At 38.4% G+C, this 18,918-nt stretch overlaps 1 protein-coding gene across 2 annotated transcripts in view; it reads right to left on the reverse strand.

The window, feature by feature from the left end:
• The window catches only part of FBXL7 (F-box and leucine rich repeat protein 7), a 329,189-nt gene that overhangs the window by 138,415 nt on the left and 171,856 nt on the right, over positions 1-18,918 (reverse strand). The window contains exon 1 of one of the 2 annotated variants that reach the window (XM_036225517.1): positions 11,029-18,642. The exons of the other annotated variant lie outside the window; for it this stretch is intronic. The gene's annotated coding sequence lies outside the window, so the exon portion shown is untranslated. Of the gene's footprint in view, positions 1-11,028; positions 18,643-18,918 lie in introns of those variants that run through there. 2 annotated transcript variants of the gene reach the window in all.

Raw genomic sequence — 18,918 nt, forward strand, 5'->3', positions numbered from 1 at the left:
GCAGGGCTGCTGCACGCTTTTGTGCAGGTTGCGTCCTACTCGAGCTGTCAAAGTAAGTCTGGATCCGGCCGGTGTGCACCCCACCTAAGCCTGGTCTGCAAGTGCAAAGCTCTGAGAAGGGTTTTGTTTTTTGCTTTTTGGTTTTTTTTTTTTTTTTTTGCAACTCATTTGTCCAATGAGGAAGAGGTTTGTGTGCGGGAGTGGAGGGGGGGCAGGGCAGGGCAGGGAGTGCGCGTGCACGCGGGCAGTCCCCTGGGCTCCACAGAGGTAAGCTTCCCCAAGGAAGCACTTTGGCGAGCTGAGTAAGTCAGGGCACAGAGGCAGTCAGAAATAAAGCAGTGCGTTTCATCAAAACCATTCTACGATTTGGACATATCCTCAGTGTGTTTCATTACTGAGGTCCTTCTGCATCGACAATGCTGTGCGGTGACAGAGGACAGATCTTTAACGAAGTTGTCAACAAGCCCTTACAAACTTAACTCACAACTTGCATTTGAAGTCTTGAAACAACAAAGACATGTTCACTCCTCATACAGTTATTAACTAGCCAACGTGTTACTCTGGGCATATGGAGCGTTTTTTTTTTTTTTTTCCCCTTTGTCATTACATAATCAAATATAATTAGTAACTGAAAGCATCTAAGATATTTAAGTGGAGAGAAGCATTAGCATGAGAGGTAAAATAATGAATGAATTAACGGCCAGGTATAGGTCAAAGTTCCTTGACTTCAGTACTATTGGCATTTGGGGCCGGATAATTCTTTGTTGTCAGAGGCTGTCCTGTGCACTGTAGGATGTTTAGAAGCATCCTTGGTCTACATCCTTGAGATGCCAGTAGCATTCCACCCCTCAGCTGTGCCAATCCAAATGTCTCAGGAAGGTTCTAAATGTTCCCTGGGAAGTAAGATCACCTCTGGTTGAGAACCACTGGGATAGGTAAAGCTGTCATCTTGGGATTGGGATGGAGCCAGAAAATGTTTAGACTTTCATGGGTAACTAAAAAGAATTACCAGCAGAGTACTAGAATGGGCTGGGACATGGTCCAAGTTCAGCTGCCCCAGTTCGGGAACAGAGGGTGGTAAGAGGGCAGAGGGATGAGCAGAGATCAGCACCAGGCTTAGCACATAATGTGGGTTGATATTAGAAATGGGTACATAAGTTACAGATGGAAAACCTAGACTGTGCAATTCCCTTTGGCCTCCACATCAGGCAGCAACATAATGTTGGATCTACATGTGCACATTTGAACCAGCCACTGTCCGTAGATATATTTTCCCCTTATCTGAAAAAACAATCTTTGCTGAGAAATCAGGAGTAGTACCACTACACTGTTGGCCGATTCAGTGGATGGATTGGCTGAAATAATCTGTGCTGCTAATAGTAAACAAGGACAAGTCGATTAAGTAGAATTGGTTGGTTTGGTAAAGACTTCAATGGCTAGGTTGACCTCTTACAGCCTCCGATCTGATAAATTTAACAAAATAAAAGAAGGAGAAATACATCTTTATAATAAAAAATGGTTGGTTGAATTGCATCCTCATGAAAGTTTATGGTGGAAGAAAAGAGTAACAGCAAAATAACATCTTGCATTCATTCCGGCATATTTTGTCATTATAGTTGATGCCTGAGAACAGCTATTTTGCATATACTATATAGTTGCTTAATTTTTCTTAACATACCTTCTTCATCTGGATTCCAGGAACCACAGTCTGAAGATTTCCTACCCATCTTGCTGAGGGCTACAGCTGGAGCTTGGTGTGACACTGTTATCAGTTTGTGGAAAGATAACTGTAGAACACCAGAGTGTTTAGAAATATTTACAGCAATTGATGGAACAATTTTATAACGAACAAGACAACAATAAAGGTGGCATGTATACTCTGCATGTCTTTATTACACTTTTCCTTTAATTTCATTTTTTTTAAATTTATTTTTACTGTATTTAACAAAGTATTCTAGTCCATAGCAAATTAGAAAAACACAAAGATCCTTTGGCAGAAATGAGAGATATTTTGAGAACAATCTTAAGATGATCTCATCTAATCCTATGGTTTTAAACACCGTCTAGAGGTTGCTGGCATTTGATTTTATATCTCCAGCCTCAACATTCCCTGTGAGTTCCAGACTCATTTGGCCAAAAGCCTCACATCTCCACTTGGAAGTCCAAAAAAGTATCTCAAAGGTGCCACATCCAGAAATGAAGTCTTGTTTTATGCTCCTCGACCCTGCTGTCCTACTAATTAAATGGCACTATTACTCAATCCAATTTTTCAGGTCAGACACTTAGGGACCACCCTTGCCTAGTGTCTTTCTACTACCCTTTGCCATCCTATGTAGCGAGTATAACTGAAGGCTCTGATTCTAACAGATATCTCAAACTGGACCAATTCAGCACCAAAATCCCAGTTCAAACCATCATCCTCTCTTGCCTGAAAAAATGAAATAGGCTTCTGCTATTTCTATGGGCTTCTACGCTTGCGTGCTACAGTCAGTTTTTTAAAGTATAAACCTGATCGAGTTCTCTGTGCTCCGAACTCCCCAGTGAATTGCCATCCCATTTGGAACCGAGTCCAGCGTACGACCATGGTCTAGGAGACCCTATGTAATTTGCCTCTCCGTTACCCTGGCCCCACGTGGGACCAGCCGCCTGCTGACTCGCTCTGCTCCAAGCACACGACCCTCCTCTTATTCTGGAAACACGTACATTCCTCTATTAGGAGTTTTTATATTTTGCTCCGCTTTGCCCGAAATGTTTTTTCCTAGACATTTGCAAAGCGGAGAATTTGCTTCTCTGAGAATTTTTTTCAAGTAGCACCATTACCACACTCCATCTGAATCACTGTGTTTTATTTTACTTTGCCACATCGTGACTAATTAATAATGTAATACAACTTAATTATTTTAAAATGTGTTCACTGTCCATCTCTTCCTCCTAAACTGTAAGCCCCGTGAGGGCAAGGAGTTGACTGTCCCTTGGTATCTCTTCTGGGTCCAGAAAATGCCTGATAGAATGCAGGCCCCAAAATATGTTGGAATGAATTACTTTACTTCACACATGTTCATGAATACAGCAGGTGGTAAAAATAGTGCATTAGCTAACACAAAGGGTTTTGCTACAGAGGCTTGTCACTCATCCAATCATTTTATCCCTTTAATATTTTATTAAGAAACTATACACCCTCACCATCAGTTTCCAAATAATATTGATAACTAAATATTCAGACTATTCCAAAATGAGCCACAGAAATGTGAACTGTGGAAAATGTATGAATTCAAACTCGCTTGACTCTAACTTTGTGGTAACGGTTGGAGTTTTGTGCAGGAAACCACGGAAAATTCAATATAACAGTGTATATAAGATTGACGGGAAATGCTTTCGAATTCTTATCGATGCCAACTCTCAAAGAATTTGCCATGACTGGGAAGAAGTGGGAAGAAGCCATAGAAGTACAAATAACCTCCATGCTAATTACATTGTAGTCCTGTCTGTTGAGTAGAGCAGGTCTTCCAAAGCTCTACTAGATATAGCATCCCATTCGTTGGCCCATGTTGCTACTCTAGCCTCTCATCCACTCACCTGTATCACGGATGTTTATTAGATGCCTACTATGCGTGGGGCACTATTCCAGGAGGTGGGGTTGGAGGGCAGCACGGTCATCAACAGAGGTTCTCCCTCCCCAAGCCGCCTTTGCATGGGAACCTTGTTATTTCTGGCACCTGTTAGCGAAAGCAGTGTGACCACTTCCCATTAGCCAAATTCTGTAATTCACTGGCTTCGCGGAGTTTCCGAGTCCTTCTTCTTAGAGACGAGTTTGTTCTTTTCTCCAGACTCCATATTTTAAGATGTCTGAATGGCTTCAAAATTAAGATATATTATTCTTCCCATCACCACAGGGGAAAAACACTTCAGAAATGCTTTCTGGATTTTGATTTATTAAAGACAAAACCATTTGTGTTTCTCACTAGGGAGTATTTTTAAAAATATCCCCTATAAGTAACGTCATCAAGTAATGTTGGATGAAAACGTCCCAAAAAACAGCAGAAAGTACCCATGAAGCAGAAACGGACTTAAAGAAATCCATGCTCACAATGAATAATTCACTCGTCTTATTCCAAACTGCGGTTTGTGCCAACACGCTCCTCATTCTGGCCTCAGCAAAAGCATTACCACTGATTTTTATTCAAACCTTTGTGCTCACAAGGAGGTGAGGGGCTTGCCGTGTTTCTCCTGTGACCTCGGTGCCCCTGAGCATTCAATGAATTTGCTTTGTATTTGTGAGGTAATACTGTTCCAGCTGGGCTGTTGGATTTTTCAGGGGGGAAAAAACTGTTCTTTCAACGTGTGTAAGTGGTGTTAGACTCTTAAAAATGGTTCGGTTTTCCTTGTAAAACTTAACCGGACTGTGTGATACCTTCCATCCTTCTTTGCCACACGTCTCGCTGTTCCAGCAAGGCGGCCTCTGAGAACACACAGATTAGCATTCACTGCTCGGAGCCAGATGTGCTTTAAACATTTGTGATCTTTGATTCTTTTTTACACCCAAGAGCGGCATTTAGGAAAAGAAGAAAAACACAGCCCAAAGAAGGGGCTTTAAATCTCCCACAGAATGTAGCGAATGCCAAAAAACGACCTTCTGTACATATAAATTCACCCTTCTATCAACCCACAATGTTTTGGAAAAAGAGATTGCTGGTCGTCGTTGTTGAAAATTATGTGAAAACTATATGAGAAAGAAGTTGCAAGTATATACTCAAACATGCATATCTTCCCAATGGGTAAATCACCAACGACATGGGTATTATATTTAATATCAGGTGGAACTGTTATCAAAATTGAAAATATATATTAGTGGACTTAAAGTGTGTCCGTGTAATGGGGAAGACCCAATACTAGGCACTATCTAAAGCCAAACTAACAATTAACATCATATTCTATTTATAAGAATAACAAGTAATCTTTGGCTATGTGCCACCTGTTTTGCATTGGGGACTGTTGCAAGGAAGAGCATGAAGACACAAGCTATTTACGTGGGCGATATTTTCTTTTAGTCCCCCTCCTCCGATAGCACCCCTTTACGGAAATACGCGGTTTCTCTCTTTGTTGAGACAATTAGAGAATTCAGCAAAATGTGTGACTACCTCTGACAGACGCGGCGATGCTGGGCATTCGTGCACGTTACGTGTTCCTCAGTTATCTTTTTTCCTATCCTTACTTTCCCTTTGCTCCATTTCCTCTCTATTGATTTTATTCTGCTCTTTAAGGCTAGCCACGTTGAATCGATTTTATCCAAATGGTAAGGATTTAAGAAGACAGGGAAACATACATACATTTGCTGGCAAAAGCAATTTCTCATCAGAGATACGAATGCCCTCACTTACGATCTGTGACTATTTGCAATAGCCCGTGATTTCTTTTTCCCGTCTTCGGGGAAGCCAGTTGCATCAAATGTAGGCAATTTTAATGGTGAAATTAAAATGGCGACACATTCCAGTGCAGTCTCAGGAGGTCTGTGCCCGAAACGGGGAGACGGCAAATGGGAGACCCGTGTTTTTCAAGATAATTCATTAGTAACTGAGGCTCAATGGACGTTTCAGCTGCGGCCTGAAGACTTCAGACCCAGCTCATCGGAGTGAAGGGGCAGATCGCACCACGCAGACTCGCGGAAAGGAAGCTGGGGAAACCAGGGCGGTGTCTCTGCCACCCCGCTCCCCCCCACACTAAACAGAAGGTTCTAAAGTTGAGAGTTAGAGCATGATCTCTGAAGACATTCTGTATGGAGAGGGTTTTGCTGTGAGTACCCCATCTCCACGTCCTAATCAAGTAGCTGCGTGGCGCTGCACCACCATTTCAGCTTTGGACAGCAGGGCTTTAAGAAACCACTTGAAGCCACGGTGAGCTACCCCTTCACGCCCACAAGGATGGCTATCAGAATAAGATAATGCAACGTGCTGGTGCGGATGTGCAGAAATGGGGACCCTTACACAGCGCTGGTGGGGACATAAGATCAAGCAGTCGCTATGCAAGACAGTCTGGCAGTTCCCCAAAAGGTTAAATGTAAGAGTTATCATATAATCCAGTAATTCTCCTCCTAGCTGCATACCTAAGAGAAATGAAAATGTATGTCCACACAGAAACTTGCACACGAACGTTCGTAGCGGCATTATTAGTAATGGCCAAAAGATGAAAAACGATCCAAACATCCATCGACTGATGAATGGGTGAATAAAACGTGGTAAATCTATAAATAAGATTATAAATTATTTGACAACAAAGATAGGAAGTATTGCTATATGCTACGACATGAATGAACCTTATAAACATTACGCTAAGTGAAAGACGCCTGTCACAAAAGACCATATATTATATGATTCCCTTTATATGAAATTTCTAGAACAGGTAAACCTAGAGACACAAAAGGAGATTAGAGTTTGCCTAGGGCTGTGTGGTAGGAGGAAATGATGAGTAGATATGAGTGGATGTGAGTTTCTTGTTCAAACGATGATAATCTTCTAAAATTAGATTGTGGTGATATTTGCACAACTCTGTGAATATGCTCAAAAACATGAATATACACTCAAACAAGTTAACAGATGGTATGTGATTATATCTCAATGAAGCTGTTATAAAGACCTTGCAAAGAGCTTAATGCATAGTTAGCCCAATGACTGCTGGGTTACGGCCGGAAGCGGTGCCTGACGCAGCGCAGAGGGCTGCAGTGTCGGGGGTGAAGGTGCTTCGCGACTGCTTTCCCATGGCCCAGAGATAGTCCACCGGCGAGTGACAGTCTCAAATTCTGTCCCTAAGGCCAGGCTGGAGATGTGAGAAGATGTCCTCACAGGAAGCCAAGGAGGATCCCCAAAATGCTATGGAGCTGCAGGAAGAACTGCAGACAAACAACTCCTGTGTATGTCCGCTGGACAGAAGTGTGTCCAGTGTCCCGCTGTGGTGGCGAGACAGGCCGGGAATGTGCATACTTCACTTTCCGGCTTTTAAACTGGAGGAAGTCTAAGGGAATGGTTGCTGAGGAGACCAGACCCTGGGAGGGAGAATCATCTCCTGGGTGTGTACATTTTCTTAAAAGTGGCCAAGGTCAGGGGAAGGGACGAAGTGATAAAGTGAAAATCGGCCCTGCGTCTTCACACACTTGTGTTTAGAAATCATTTGCGCGTATTTGCTACTTTACGTATTTAACAAATTTAAGGTTGGGTAATTTATCTAGATGTTATTTTAATTATAAACAGAAGAAAAATTTATGAAACAGTACTGTGATATTTATGAGAATTTAAAGGTCGCCATATTTTTAAAATCATTTTACTGTATTTATGTGGCTTACTCCAGAACTTGGGACTATTTGTTAGACCAGTGAAAAGCTTTAAAAAAAGAAAGGAATATATTAAATTTATGAATGCTATTTAAATATTTAATGAAATCTAATTAACTAAGTTGTAAAACTCCCCTTGAAAGTGATTGCTAAACTGTATCAGATTTATAAATAGAATAATGAGAGTTTGAGTTAAACTTAAGAGCTTAAGAAACTAGGTTTTGGAATTTGCAACTTTAGTACATTGAATATTAATTTAAAAAAAAAACAGAGGTAGGGGCGAATACATTTTTCTTTGGATCAAATACCCAGAAAGATATCAAATCTTATGTTGAACTCGACTAGAAGGAAATGAGCCCTTGATTTAAAACCATCAGTCAAATTCTAGAGTTTATGTTCTCCCATCCTTCTGAGTAGTTCAGGCTCCTATTCTGATTTCTCTGGATCATCGTTCACCATTCAAAAAACAAACCTCACTATCCCTCAGATCATCTCATCTTAGCCCTTTTCTCCGAGAACATTTATCATCCTTGAATATTTCTTACAGTCATTCACCCTCTATTCCAAAATCCATGTGGGCAGTTCTTAAATAACTGGAATTCGAAGCTCGTACTTGCCACAACTTCAGACACACGACTTGTGAAATGTCCAGCTGACGACTCCAACGTCCTTGCAAATGTCCTTCTCTCAACACACTTTCTCTCCTTGACCAGGGCATTTCTGTCCCTCCACTCGCCATGCTTAAAACCTCGGCCACCTCTGCTGCCACCACATGCTTTGTTCCCAATGCAATGAGCTGGGGAATCTTCTGCAATGTCTTTCTCAACAGCCCTTCCCATTTCATTTGTCAGTGCTCTGATTCGAATCCTCTGAAACTGATCCTGGCCAACTCCCCCGCACTCCCCAGTCTTTGCTACCTATTCAGTTAATCACAAACACCATTTTTCAGTATCGATGGCCTGCAATACATCTAGGACATGATAAAAAAAAAAAAAAAAAGACCCTCCAAGACCTCACATAGCCTAACAGAGGATACTTAACCTAGGATGCAAGGCCTTCATCTACCAGTCAAGATGTTCTTTCTTTCTTCTCCTTGTATATAAAGTCTATCCGAAGTTCAAGGTCTGCACCAAATGCTCTTCCTGAATATTTCTCTCATGCCTTCGATTGTCAGAAATCTCTTTTCTGCCCTCCTCCAAACGTATCACGGATCCTTTCGTGGTTCTTACATCTCAAAAGTAAGATAAAATAAAATAAAACAAATAATAACGAAGGAAAAGAAAGAATAAAAAGAAATGGAACAGAAGAAAAGTGGGCAAGGTACATATAAAGAAACGAAGGGAAAAAGAGGGAGAGGGGAGAAAGGAGGGAGAGAGGGAGGGAGAAGGAGGAGGTTAATGGACTTGACATGCCTGCTCTGGGACAGGCCCTGACACACTGTTTCTCACTTGTTACTCATCAGATACTTACAACAACCAGTTTTATAAAATCTTATAACATTCTATATTGTTTTAGAAGAGGACAAAGATCAGAGAACGTAAGTGCCTTGCCCAAAGTCCAACGGGCCTGTAACATCCAGAGCAAGGATTTACATCCACAATTGTGATGGCCAGCGCCAGGGCAGCAGCAGCACGTGGTGAAGAGGCCTGAGTCAGGAGGGCGCACGTGCCTCGCAGATGGCCCCAGAGAGGGGACACTGTGTACTATCGGAAGCATCTGGTAGGTGACATCACACATTGTCAACATCTATAATGTGTATGACCCAAAGAGTGAATCCTAGTGTGAACTATGGAAACCGTGGACTCCGGTTAATCGTAAAGGATCAATTATCGGTTCATCAATTGCAACAGATGTACCGCAGATGTCAATCAGAGGGGAAGCTGGGAGTTGTGGGGTGGGGTGGGATGGGGGTTTATGAGAACTTTCTGCACTTTCCACTCACTGTTTTGTAAACCTAAAACGACTCAAAACATTTTTTAGTAATTACAAAAAGCATCTTCAAACTACCAAAAAAGAAAGAAAAAAAAAAAAAGCAGCATCTGGACCACAACCGCGAGCACATCTGAACCGCCATGGCCATGCACTCTATATTTGGTTTTGTTGGGGAAGTTGACGAGGGCGGGTCGCTCAGCTCAGCCCAGAGGCAGCTTGATTTTGGAGGGAAAAAGGAAGAGACTCCGGCCGCAGGAAGGTATGTGCTCCGCCACGCTGGGGACAGCAAGACCAGGGACTTTATGGGGAATTACAAGTGACTTTATGGGGAAAAGAACTATTCTTAAAATAAAAATAATATGCTTGAAAAACACTAACCTGCACTTTATCCAAAGTTTTTTTTCTTAATTTGGTCACTGTCTACTCTGAGAGGCAAGCTGCTCTCCACGTACCTACCCTCCCCACAAACAGTTCGGTGACATTATATTTATGCCAAATGCCCAAATTCTAGCCTCTTCCCCTTCTCTGGACAGAAAGGTTGTGTTATAAAAGTTATATCTGAGCCATCTTTGCAGCATTAGCTCTCTCCTGCATTAACGCTCATCAACATGGCAAAAACCCCATTGATTATTCTGTTAGATTCATGAGTTTTATTCAGACTCCATCAGTCATTTTAGAAAATAAAATATACGAATATATTAATTTCATTTTCCTGTAATTGTATTAATGTCAAATGTAAGTTCTAATATATCTTCTTGGTCCAAATCACTGAGGACTGTCATAGCACGCACTGTCCTGCTTGTTAGAATGCGACTATTTCTGTAATGTTTGGACAATTCTACATCTTTTAAGTGTAATAGTTCTGTACAAAACTATATTATAACACTAAAGAGAGCCATTAAGCTGACATCGCTTAATTCCAAAAGGGAGGGAAAACCTAAAGGTAAAAAGCTCTTTTGCTCTTTCTGAACTCAAGTCCAAGGGCAACGTCATTACTCCTGATTGGCAATTTTTTTTCTGTATTTGACTTTAGAAAGTTGAAGGAGGAAATTGCACGTGGGGGGATCTTTTTTGACAGGAAGTTGTGGTTTGAAATATGCAAGTACTGCATATTAGAAAGCAGAGTTTCTGCAGATTATGATCTTAAAATATAAAAACCAAAATTCTGACCTTTAGCTTTGCTACCTTTAAAATAGAGTTCCCTAACCTGGCCTCATATGTGCTTTTGCAAATTAATAAATGCAGGAGGACTTCATCTGACATATAAGTATATTAGTTTTACTTAATATATATAAGACAGTGAACATATAAATAGAAGAGACAAATAAGAGTAAACATGGAAGTTTTAATTTTAATAACTAAAAATAATTTCATTTCTATCATATTATATAGTACATCAATTAACAAAAACTATATAACACTAATGCTCTTTTTGTATTTATCAGCCTCTCCTCTTATTATTTTGTTTGTTTAACTAAATGGAGTGACCTTTAAATTCCAAAAGAATAGCTAATTATTGACATGCCCTGCTTATAACGAACAGTAATTAGAGGAAAGAAAGTATTTTAGACATGAATAAATAAATACATCTGTGGAATTAACATAAGAACTATTTGGTTAACTTTGCCAGAATCAACTTTTAAATATTGAATTCTCTATCTGGGGGAAAAAAAATAAAATGTTAAAGAATGGAAAACAAACATACCACAGGCAAAAGAGTTTGTAAGATGCACCAGAGGGGAATGGAACAAGTAAATTTGTCCATCTGTTCCTACCTGTTTTTCATTGCCTTTGGAAACACGCTGGACAGAGATAACTCTGTTCGATCCTCAAGTGCGACTTGACATGACTGTTGTTTCTGGCGCCCCACACACCACACAGGACCCATGAAGTGCGAGGAGCTGGCCAGGAAAAGGCAGCTGCCAGGTACGGCAAGGGAATCAGAGCCTCCAGCACAGCCTCCTCCACCTCTTCCCTCCGAGCACACTCAGGAATTCAATTCATCAAGAGAATTCATCATCTCGAATTAGTAACAACAAAACTCTTGCAATGAAGAGGTAATCGTGTGTCCTGTGACAAGCCACACATTTCCAAGATGATTCAGGCTGTCAGGAGGCCGATGCTGTGCGTTGACTTATTTTGGTCATCTGTGTCCTGTGCTCGTTAATTGTTCATCCAGAAGCAATATTTTCTCCTCCCTCTAGGATCCTTCCTCCTCTCGCCTCCCTGGTGTGCTGTGGAGCACTGTCTTTTCTTTTCAGCTGCTTTCTCTCTTGCAAATACCAATGGGCTCAGCAGGCTGTATCCAGGTCAGTGCCGCCCAGAAAAACCATGCCTTCCTGGCCACTCTGAAAATGAGATGCTCCAGGATGTGACTGCCAAGAGCACGTAGCAACCTGGTCTAAAATGCAAGCTCTTCGCCCTGTCTCAGTGATGAGCATGGAGTCTCTAGCTCCAAAGTGTTAGAATAATCAATGCTGATGTCACTGAAGAGTTGTAGGGGTCACGTTTGTTACTAGATCATTTTATAAGCCACATAGTATTCTTGAGAAATTTACCTTTAAGAGTTATCAGGCACCAGAAAAGTTTCCTTTTGTGTCACACAACTGTGAATGGAAAATATAATCTAGAAATAGCTTCTCCAAAATAGAGCGACATTTATTTTCACATTAGGATGCGTGAGGCAAGGTACCATGTAATGATGTGATTATCTCTCGGCATTGTTCTTAAAACGAACCAAACTAAAATAATAACCTTCTCTTTTAATGTTAGAAAATCTCAGTGGTCCATATTTATGGTTCTTTGTCTTTAAATAAAACAACATATTTTGAATTTTTATATTACGTATTTAATTTTTGATGTATTTAGTCCATACCTCAGTAAGATTTTGAGAATCGTACTGAAGGAATTTTTATAATACAACAGAATGAGGAGTAAATGGCTGAAGAAACAAGAACCCATGCAAAATAGGGTGGAGAAACCATTTAAAACCAAGATATGATCAGCACCAGGACATTCTAAATTCTTACACAATTATTACAGGTAGGCTGCACTTCCTGGGAGCAAAAGAAAACAGGGAAATGTGATCGATACACGAGTCACAGTATTCGCGCAAGAGATAAATACGTAAAAGTTTGAGAGAAATTTCATCCCAATATTTCTGCACTCTAAAGTAGAGACTGTGTGAAAAGGGAAAAAGCCTCCTAAATTTGTTCTATTTCTATACCCTGCATTACAGGAGAATTCTCTGTGTAGAAATCTTCCCTAGACACTGAACTTGGTAACTTGATAACGGGACACTCATGGTCTGGAGGTTCTGCAGTTACTTTGTGAGGCATGTGCTTGTATCCAAGGAAACTTGCTTCCATTCTTTTCTAATCATACATCACATAGTGGGATGGCATATGGTTAAGAATGATATCTGAAATGGGCACCTTTAACTGGTAAAGCGAACTGGTTGACCGGCTTCACACTTCTTGGGCATCGTTTTTCCCATTCATAAATAGTGATAATACTAGTGGCAAGATTTCAGGTTCCTTATGAGGATCAAATTAAATTACTTATGATACTGCCTGGAGTAGAGTAAGCACTGAAAATGTTAGTTATGACTAAAATTATCATTACTATTTATAAGTAATTATTCTGTGTGCCACATGTAATATTGATTACCACTTAACTATTAATGTTTATGTTCATATAAAACATATGACAGTGTACAATCCTAATGCTAATTCTGCCCTAAAAGGTAATCAGCCTTACTAGGAGACTATGCAACAGCATTTTCCCAAATAAAATTTGTACATCAAATTCTATTAAATTAATTTAGGGCTGGTTTGGCATCAGAGTATTTTTATCTTTCTTCTTTATAAGGTAGTCATAGTTAAAGAAAGAGGCTAATAACAGATATTTTATATGTCATTATTTGGAACATTGGTCATAAAATAGCTGTCATCGGGTTGATGGGCCTTTGGGAAATAGCATCATCAAAAGATGCTTGGAAGTCAGCCATTCACACAAGTTCTCTGCTGGTGTTAAAAGAAAAAGGGAACACTAAATCATCCAGAACAACAAATCTAGAAACTGAAAAATAAATACTCAAAAATTGACATTAACTATGTGCAGGCCTACTTGATGTGGAAATAGTCTATAGCGAAGTATACACAAAAATTTTTGTCATCCTTTTTGGCATGTTATATCCAGTGGAGAAATGAATTCTTTAATTATATATGTTCTAGTTCCCGTTTCAGTGCATTTCTGTTATGCATTAACTCTGTAGAGGTTGCTTTGTTCATTTACCTAAATTAGGTCCATACACACATTAAATATTGCAGTGCGCTGTGACACTAATAAGTCACTCATCATCCAATCCTTAATTCTGCAACACTGAGCAAAAGCAGATGATGTAAGGGTCAAGCCATGTGGCTGTTTTCAGGCAGGAATTCATGAAATGCCTGATCCATGTGGTATTGGAAAAGGGTCTTGTGTGGAGTAACAGAAGACCTTTGTTAACATCTGAACCTCACCATGCACGAGTTTATAATTTTGACCTAGATACTTAAATCTTTGAGCCTCGATTTACTTAATTCTAAATTAGAAAAAAATAATAATCACTAGTTCAAAAGCATATTGCGAGGATAACATGAGCTATCTGTAGAAAGCTTTTGAAAATTAGAAAATGTTATAAAGACGTGGAACCATCCATACCTGTGATCCGACCCTCACTTAGTTTCATTCAGAAATACGATCTTAGCAGTTTAGACAAAGATCAATCACACAGAAGAATTCATTACAAACTACAGTCTCAGTTTTTAAACTTAAATTGCAGGAGATAATTGGTTCAGGCTTTCTTCACAGAGTACTTTCTAATGGCCACATCTTCTTACCACACTAACTTATGCACTAAAGGTGGTTTTATCAGAACAAAATTGGAGGAAAAGTAGCAGAAAACTTTTCCAGAAGTTAACAGTGACACTCAGGAATCAAACAGCCTGAATCCGAAATCCTGATCTATTGTTTTGTTTTGTTTTTGCTACGTCTGTTAATTTCCCTGTCTCTGTTTCTTTATCTGCAAAGATGGAGGGAACCTAGTAAAATAGTTGTGAAGCCTAAATGAGACAGTAGGAATAAAACAAGTAGTGGAGTACTTGGCATAGACTGCTTGTTTTCACTTTCTATTAACAGGGGACAAATATCCTACGACAGTGAATGAGGAATGATCCTCCTCTAGTGAGAACGATTAACCTCTTCATTTGGGCATGTGGTATAAGAAAGGCCATAGCAAAGAGCAGATACGGACAAAGCGGGTGAAAGAATGATCCGCAGATCGGTCAAATTATTTGTGGTTTAAAAGGATGACAAACATGATGACACCACTTACTCAGTTTTGCTAAATTCCTAGACTGATCAAAAAAGTCTTGAACAAAACTTTATTGTTAAAAAGGGGGTAAAGGAAAATAAAGAACAGCAAATAACATAGCTATAAAAAGAAATTTTAAGATTTAGATGAAATGGAGAAAATACTAGAAAATGTAACTTAACGAAACTGACTTAAAAAGACATGGAGACTATAAACAGTCCTAGTGTCGTGAAAATATTCGACTCTGTAGTACTGAAAAGAGTTAGCAAAGTATCGACCACAGGCTGGCTGTCGATATTTGTAAATAAAGTTTTATTGGAACACAGTCATGTCTATGTGTTTATATATGATCTGTGGCTGCTTTCATACTACAACAGCAGAGTTGAGTAGTTGTGATGGAGACCATAAGGCTTGGGAGTCAAAAATATTTAAGAAAAAGTTTGCCCTCCCTGCTCTATGAAGTCAAGCTCACTTATAAATATGTATGCAAAAAGGATACTAAAGGGAAAAAAAAACTGATTATCAATAGTTACAGTAAAAAGCACCCAATATAATCTAATATCCATTAAGATTTTCTAATGTTAGCAAACTTGGAATGAAAAGAAATTTCTTTAGCCTAATAAAATCTTTTCTATAACACTTACAGTAATCATTAAGTTTAATGGTGAAATACGGAGAAACATCCCCTTTAAAAATAAGAGAACATTATAATGCTTACTTACTATCACAACTCCAGTTTAACACTGGCTAGCATAATAAGACAAGACAAAAAAAAGCGGGGTGTAAGTGCTGGAAGGAAATAAAAAATGTCATTACTTCCAGATTCTATTATTATTTACATTAAAGAACCAAAATAATTTCAGATAAATTATTGGGTTGAATGGAAAAGGGCATAGCAAAATAACTGTAAATAAGACGATTTTCACAAAACACAAATTTCATTGACATACACCAGTAAGTTCATAAATGTAATGTTTGAAAAAGAACAGTATGCTGAGCAAAAAGATCCAGACCCAGAAAAATGTACATACTGTATGATTCCATTTATAGAAAATTCCCAAATAGGCGAAACTAATCTGCAGTGGCATAAAGTGACTCAGTGGTTTCCTGGGGTTTGGAAGTGAGGGAGGATTTGACTGAAATGGGCATAAGGAACTTTCTGGATGACAGGAATGTTTTGCATCCTGATTATGGAGGTGGTTACATGAGAGTATACACTTGTCAAAATTCGTCAAACTGTACATATAAAAGTTGGTACATTCCATTGTATGTAAATTATACCTCAATGAAGTTAGCTTAAAAAGAAAAAAGGAAGATAAAAAGTCTCTACAACAGTGACCAAAATATAATTTAAGAGTAAATCTAGAAAAAAGTTTTAAACATTTTAAGATTATGCTAAAGACATTGAAGAGACCTAAAATGGAGAGTTAGACAGTATTAAAGCATAAGAAAACTCAACATAGTACAGACTTCTGTTCTCACCAAACTGACCTATGATTCAGTGTGATTTCATTCAAAATTTCAAGAAGTATTTGTGAAATTCACAAAATAATTGTAAAACGTATATAGAAGGGTGAAATGCCATGCTATCCCCCAACAAGGGCAGCCAAGAAATTCTTGAAGAAGAACACTGTGAAGGGATTGCTCTTCCAGATATCAAGTTAAATTTCAAACCTGAATTAATTAAGACAGTGTTGTTTGGAGCAGAAATAAACAAATAAGACAACAGAATAGAATAGCAAAACCAGAAACTACCCAGATAGAGTATTTTGTCAATGATGCTGAAAGCTGTCTTGAACCAGCTCACAAGAGCTGACTGACAAATTAAAAAGAAAAAAAACAAACAAAAAACCCCTGCAAGCTGTTAATTAATATAGCCATTATTAAAAAGTAAATTGTATAAAGTTATGAGTAAATGATATTAATAGCAAAAATAAACACTCAAAACTCATCACCTAATTACTTTACTACATTTTGTTAAACTCCATGTTCTTGAGGTCATTTATGTCCTTTGACCTGTATGGACAAAAACAGTATGCAAGGTTTACAGCTTTTGCTAACTCTGCGTTCAGCAATGCCATGTTATGGCTTGAATTTGGCAATTGGGGAAGTACTTACACCAAGGAAATGTGCAACATGACTGAGTTATTGTTTTGTCTATTGTCTACACTTAGGCACATAATAGAAAAATGTTAATGCATATTAAATTTAAAAGTGTGTCATGTCTATTGTCATTACATTGTGAGTAGCACAAAATATTAAGAAAATATTTTTCCAGTATTCGAATATTATCTGACTCAACAAAGAAGTCGCTCTTGGCACTGACAAATGGTGAATTTCCAATGTTTCTTGTTTCACTTTTATATTACTTGTTAACATAAAGAAATCACCAGTAATCAGTACTACACTCATTAATCAATTGCAATCATAGGTTGGCTTACAGATACAACAAAATCCGGAAAAGTATTCAGTGATAAGCAGTTATATAAAGTTTACCATAAACAATATTATATAAAATATTTTAATACACAGACAATTTTCTGTGCTTCATAATATTTGATTATGTTACCACATGTTATCCAATCCCCCATCAACCAATAACTGAGTTGTTGCCAGATTTTTTAAAACAATGATTATTAATATTTCCATGATGTCTTCCTAGCACTTACGTGTAAGAAGTCTGCCAGCCAAGGGAATGTGTCAATCTGATTCTTGAACCTTGTTCTAGTTGGCACTCAGACATCCTGCACCCTGCCCAAGTGACCCCTAGCCCAAATCCAGGGACCATGTCAATCTAGCCTCTGAGTCCATTCTTCCAGCAGCCAGCTGTGCCATTGCTGTGTGAGCATGTGCCCCTAAGCTTGATGGACAGTCAAGGGCAACTATTTGTAGGTGTTCAGGTAGAGCTTGGACATGAAGGCTGTGATATTCAACTGTATATGTGCAAGTTTCCTCTTAGTACAGGACAAAGAAGTAGGGAGGGGAGGTGGTGTCCAAGTAGGAATGAGAGACCAAGAATCCTAAATTCTGCATTCAACATCTGTCCTTCCAGGTTGTTATGGAAATATATTGATTAAGTTTGGAGCACATACTTTATAAGCATGATATATATCTGTTAATATATCTGTTAAATATCAAATGATAAGTGGACTTCCATTTGTACTCTTGCTATGGCCTCTGTAAGCCTGCTAGGGGAGGTACTAAAATACTTCGCAATAATATATTTCTTAAAAAGAAAGAAATACGCTAAGTGCCCAGTGATGTACATCCTTAAGTAATACTGGCAATTATTTTGTAGCAAAAAATCCAATATCAAAAATTTTATGATAGATTTTTGCATGACATGGCTAGTCGAAGAAAAAAATGTGTACGATACACTCCTACTTAAAAAGTATCCTTACCTGGGTCAAAAATATGCATGGAAAGTATCATTGCAATGCTAACAACTAAAAATACAGATACAAGAAACGCGAGGTTAAGAAATGAAGGAAATATAAAAAAAAATCTTGAGAAGTTTAAGAATAAAGGAGAGCTGAGAAATTGCATAATTGGAAGAGTTTGAGCATCAAAAAAGATCCTCCCTCTTTTTTTTTTTTTTTAAAGTTGGGCAATATTTATTTTTGTTTTATCATTAGAGAAAGAAAAATTGAAGATGGTACAGATAGAGAAGAAGGGAAAAGGGAGAAAGTGAAGAGAATATAAATAATTTTATTTGAAATGCAAATATCAAGATAGGGTATATAGAGACTCATTTTTCCTGTATGTTTTGATCTTTGTTTGCTATATTTTTAGGCAGAGTATTTCCTCGATTGTGTGGGTCACTTTACTTTCTGATCCTGTGACTTCAAAAGCTTAGGACTCTTATCACTTTAAATACTCATAGGTCTTCTAAAATCACATACCTAAAGGAATTTAGAAAGAAATTGTTTTGTTTGATAGTATAGATTTCACATTGAAAAACAATACTTTGAAAATTCAAGGTATAATCTACCAGCAGAAAATAAAATGAAAGTTTACTTAGTCTCTACAACAAAATAAAATAAAATAAAATAAAATATTCGGCTTCAAAAATGTGTATAAATGAGCATTTCTACCAAACAGTTACATCTTTCATAAATATTCTATCATAAAAGCATATATTTGAAATTTAAGACGGGATCTTTTTAAAGAGTAAAATATTACAGAATTAAAAAAAAAAACAGATATTACTCTTGAGGGACAGTTGCACCACAACTATAACTTTACGAGAAAGAAAAAGTTACTATATTTAAAAACTATTACTTTCAAATATATTTCTCACATGACTCAT

Source organism: Rousettus aegyptiacus, unplaced genomic scaffold (assembly GCF_014176215.1).
Source record: "Rousettus aegyptiacus isolate mRouAeg1 unplaced genomic scaffold, mRouAeg1.p scaffold_m13_p_8, whole genome shotgun sequence".
NCBI lineage: Eukaryota > Metazoa > Chordata > Mammalia > Chiroptera > Pteropodidae > Rousettus > Rousettus aegyptiacus.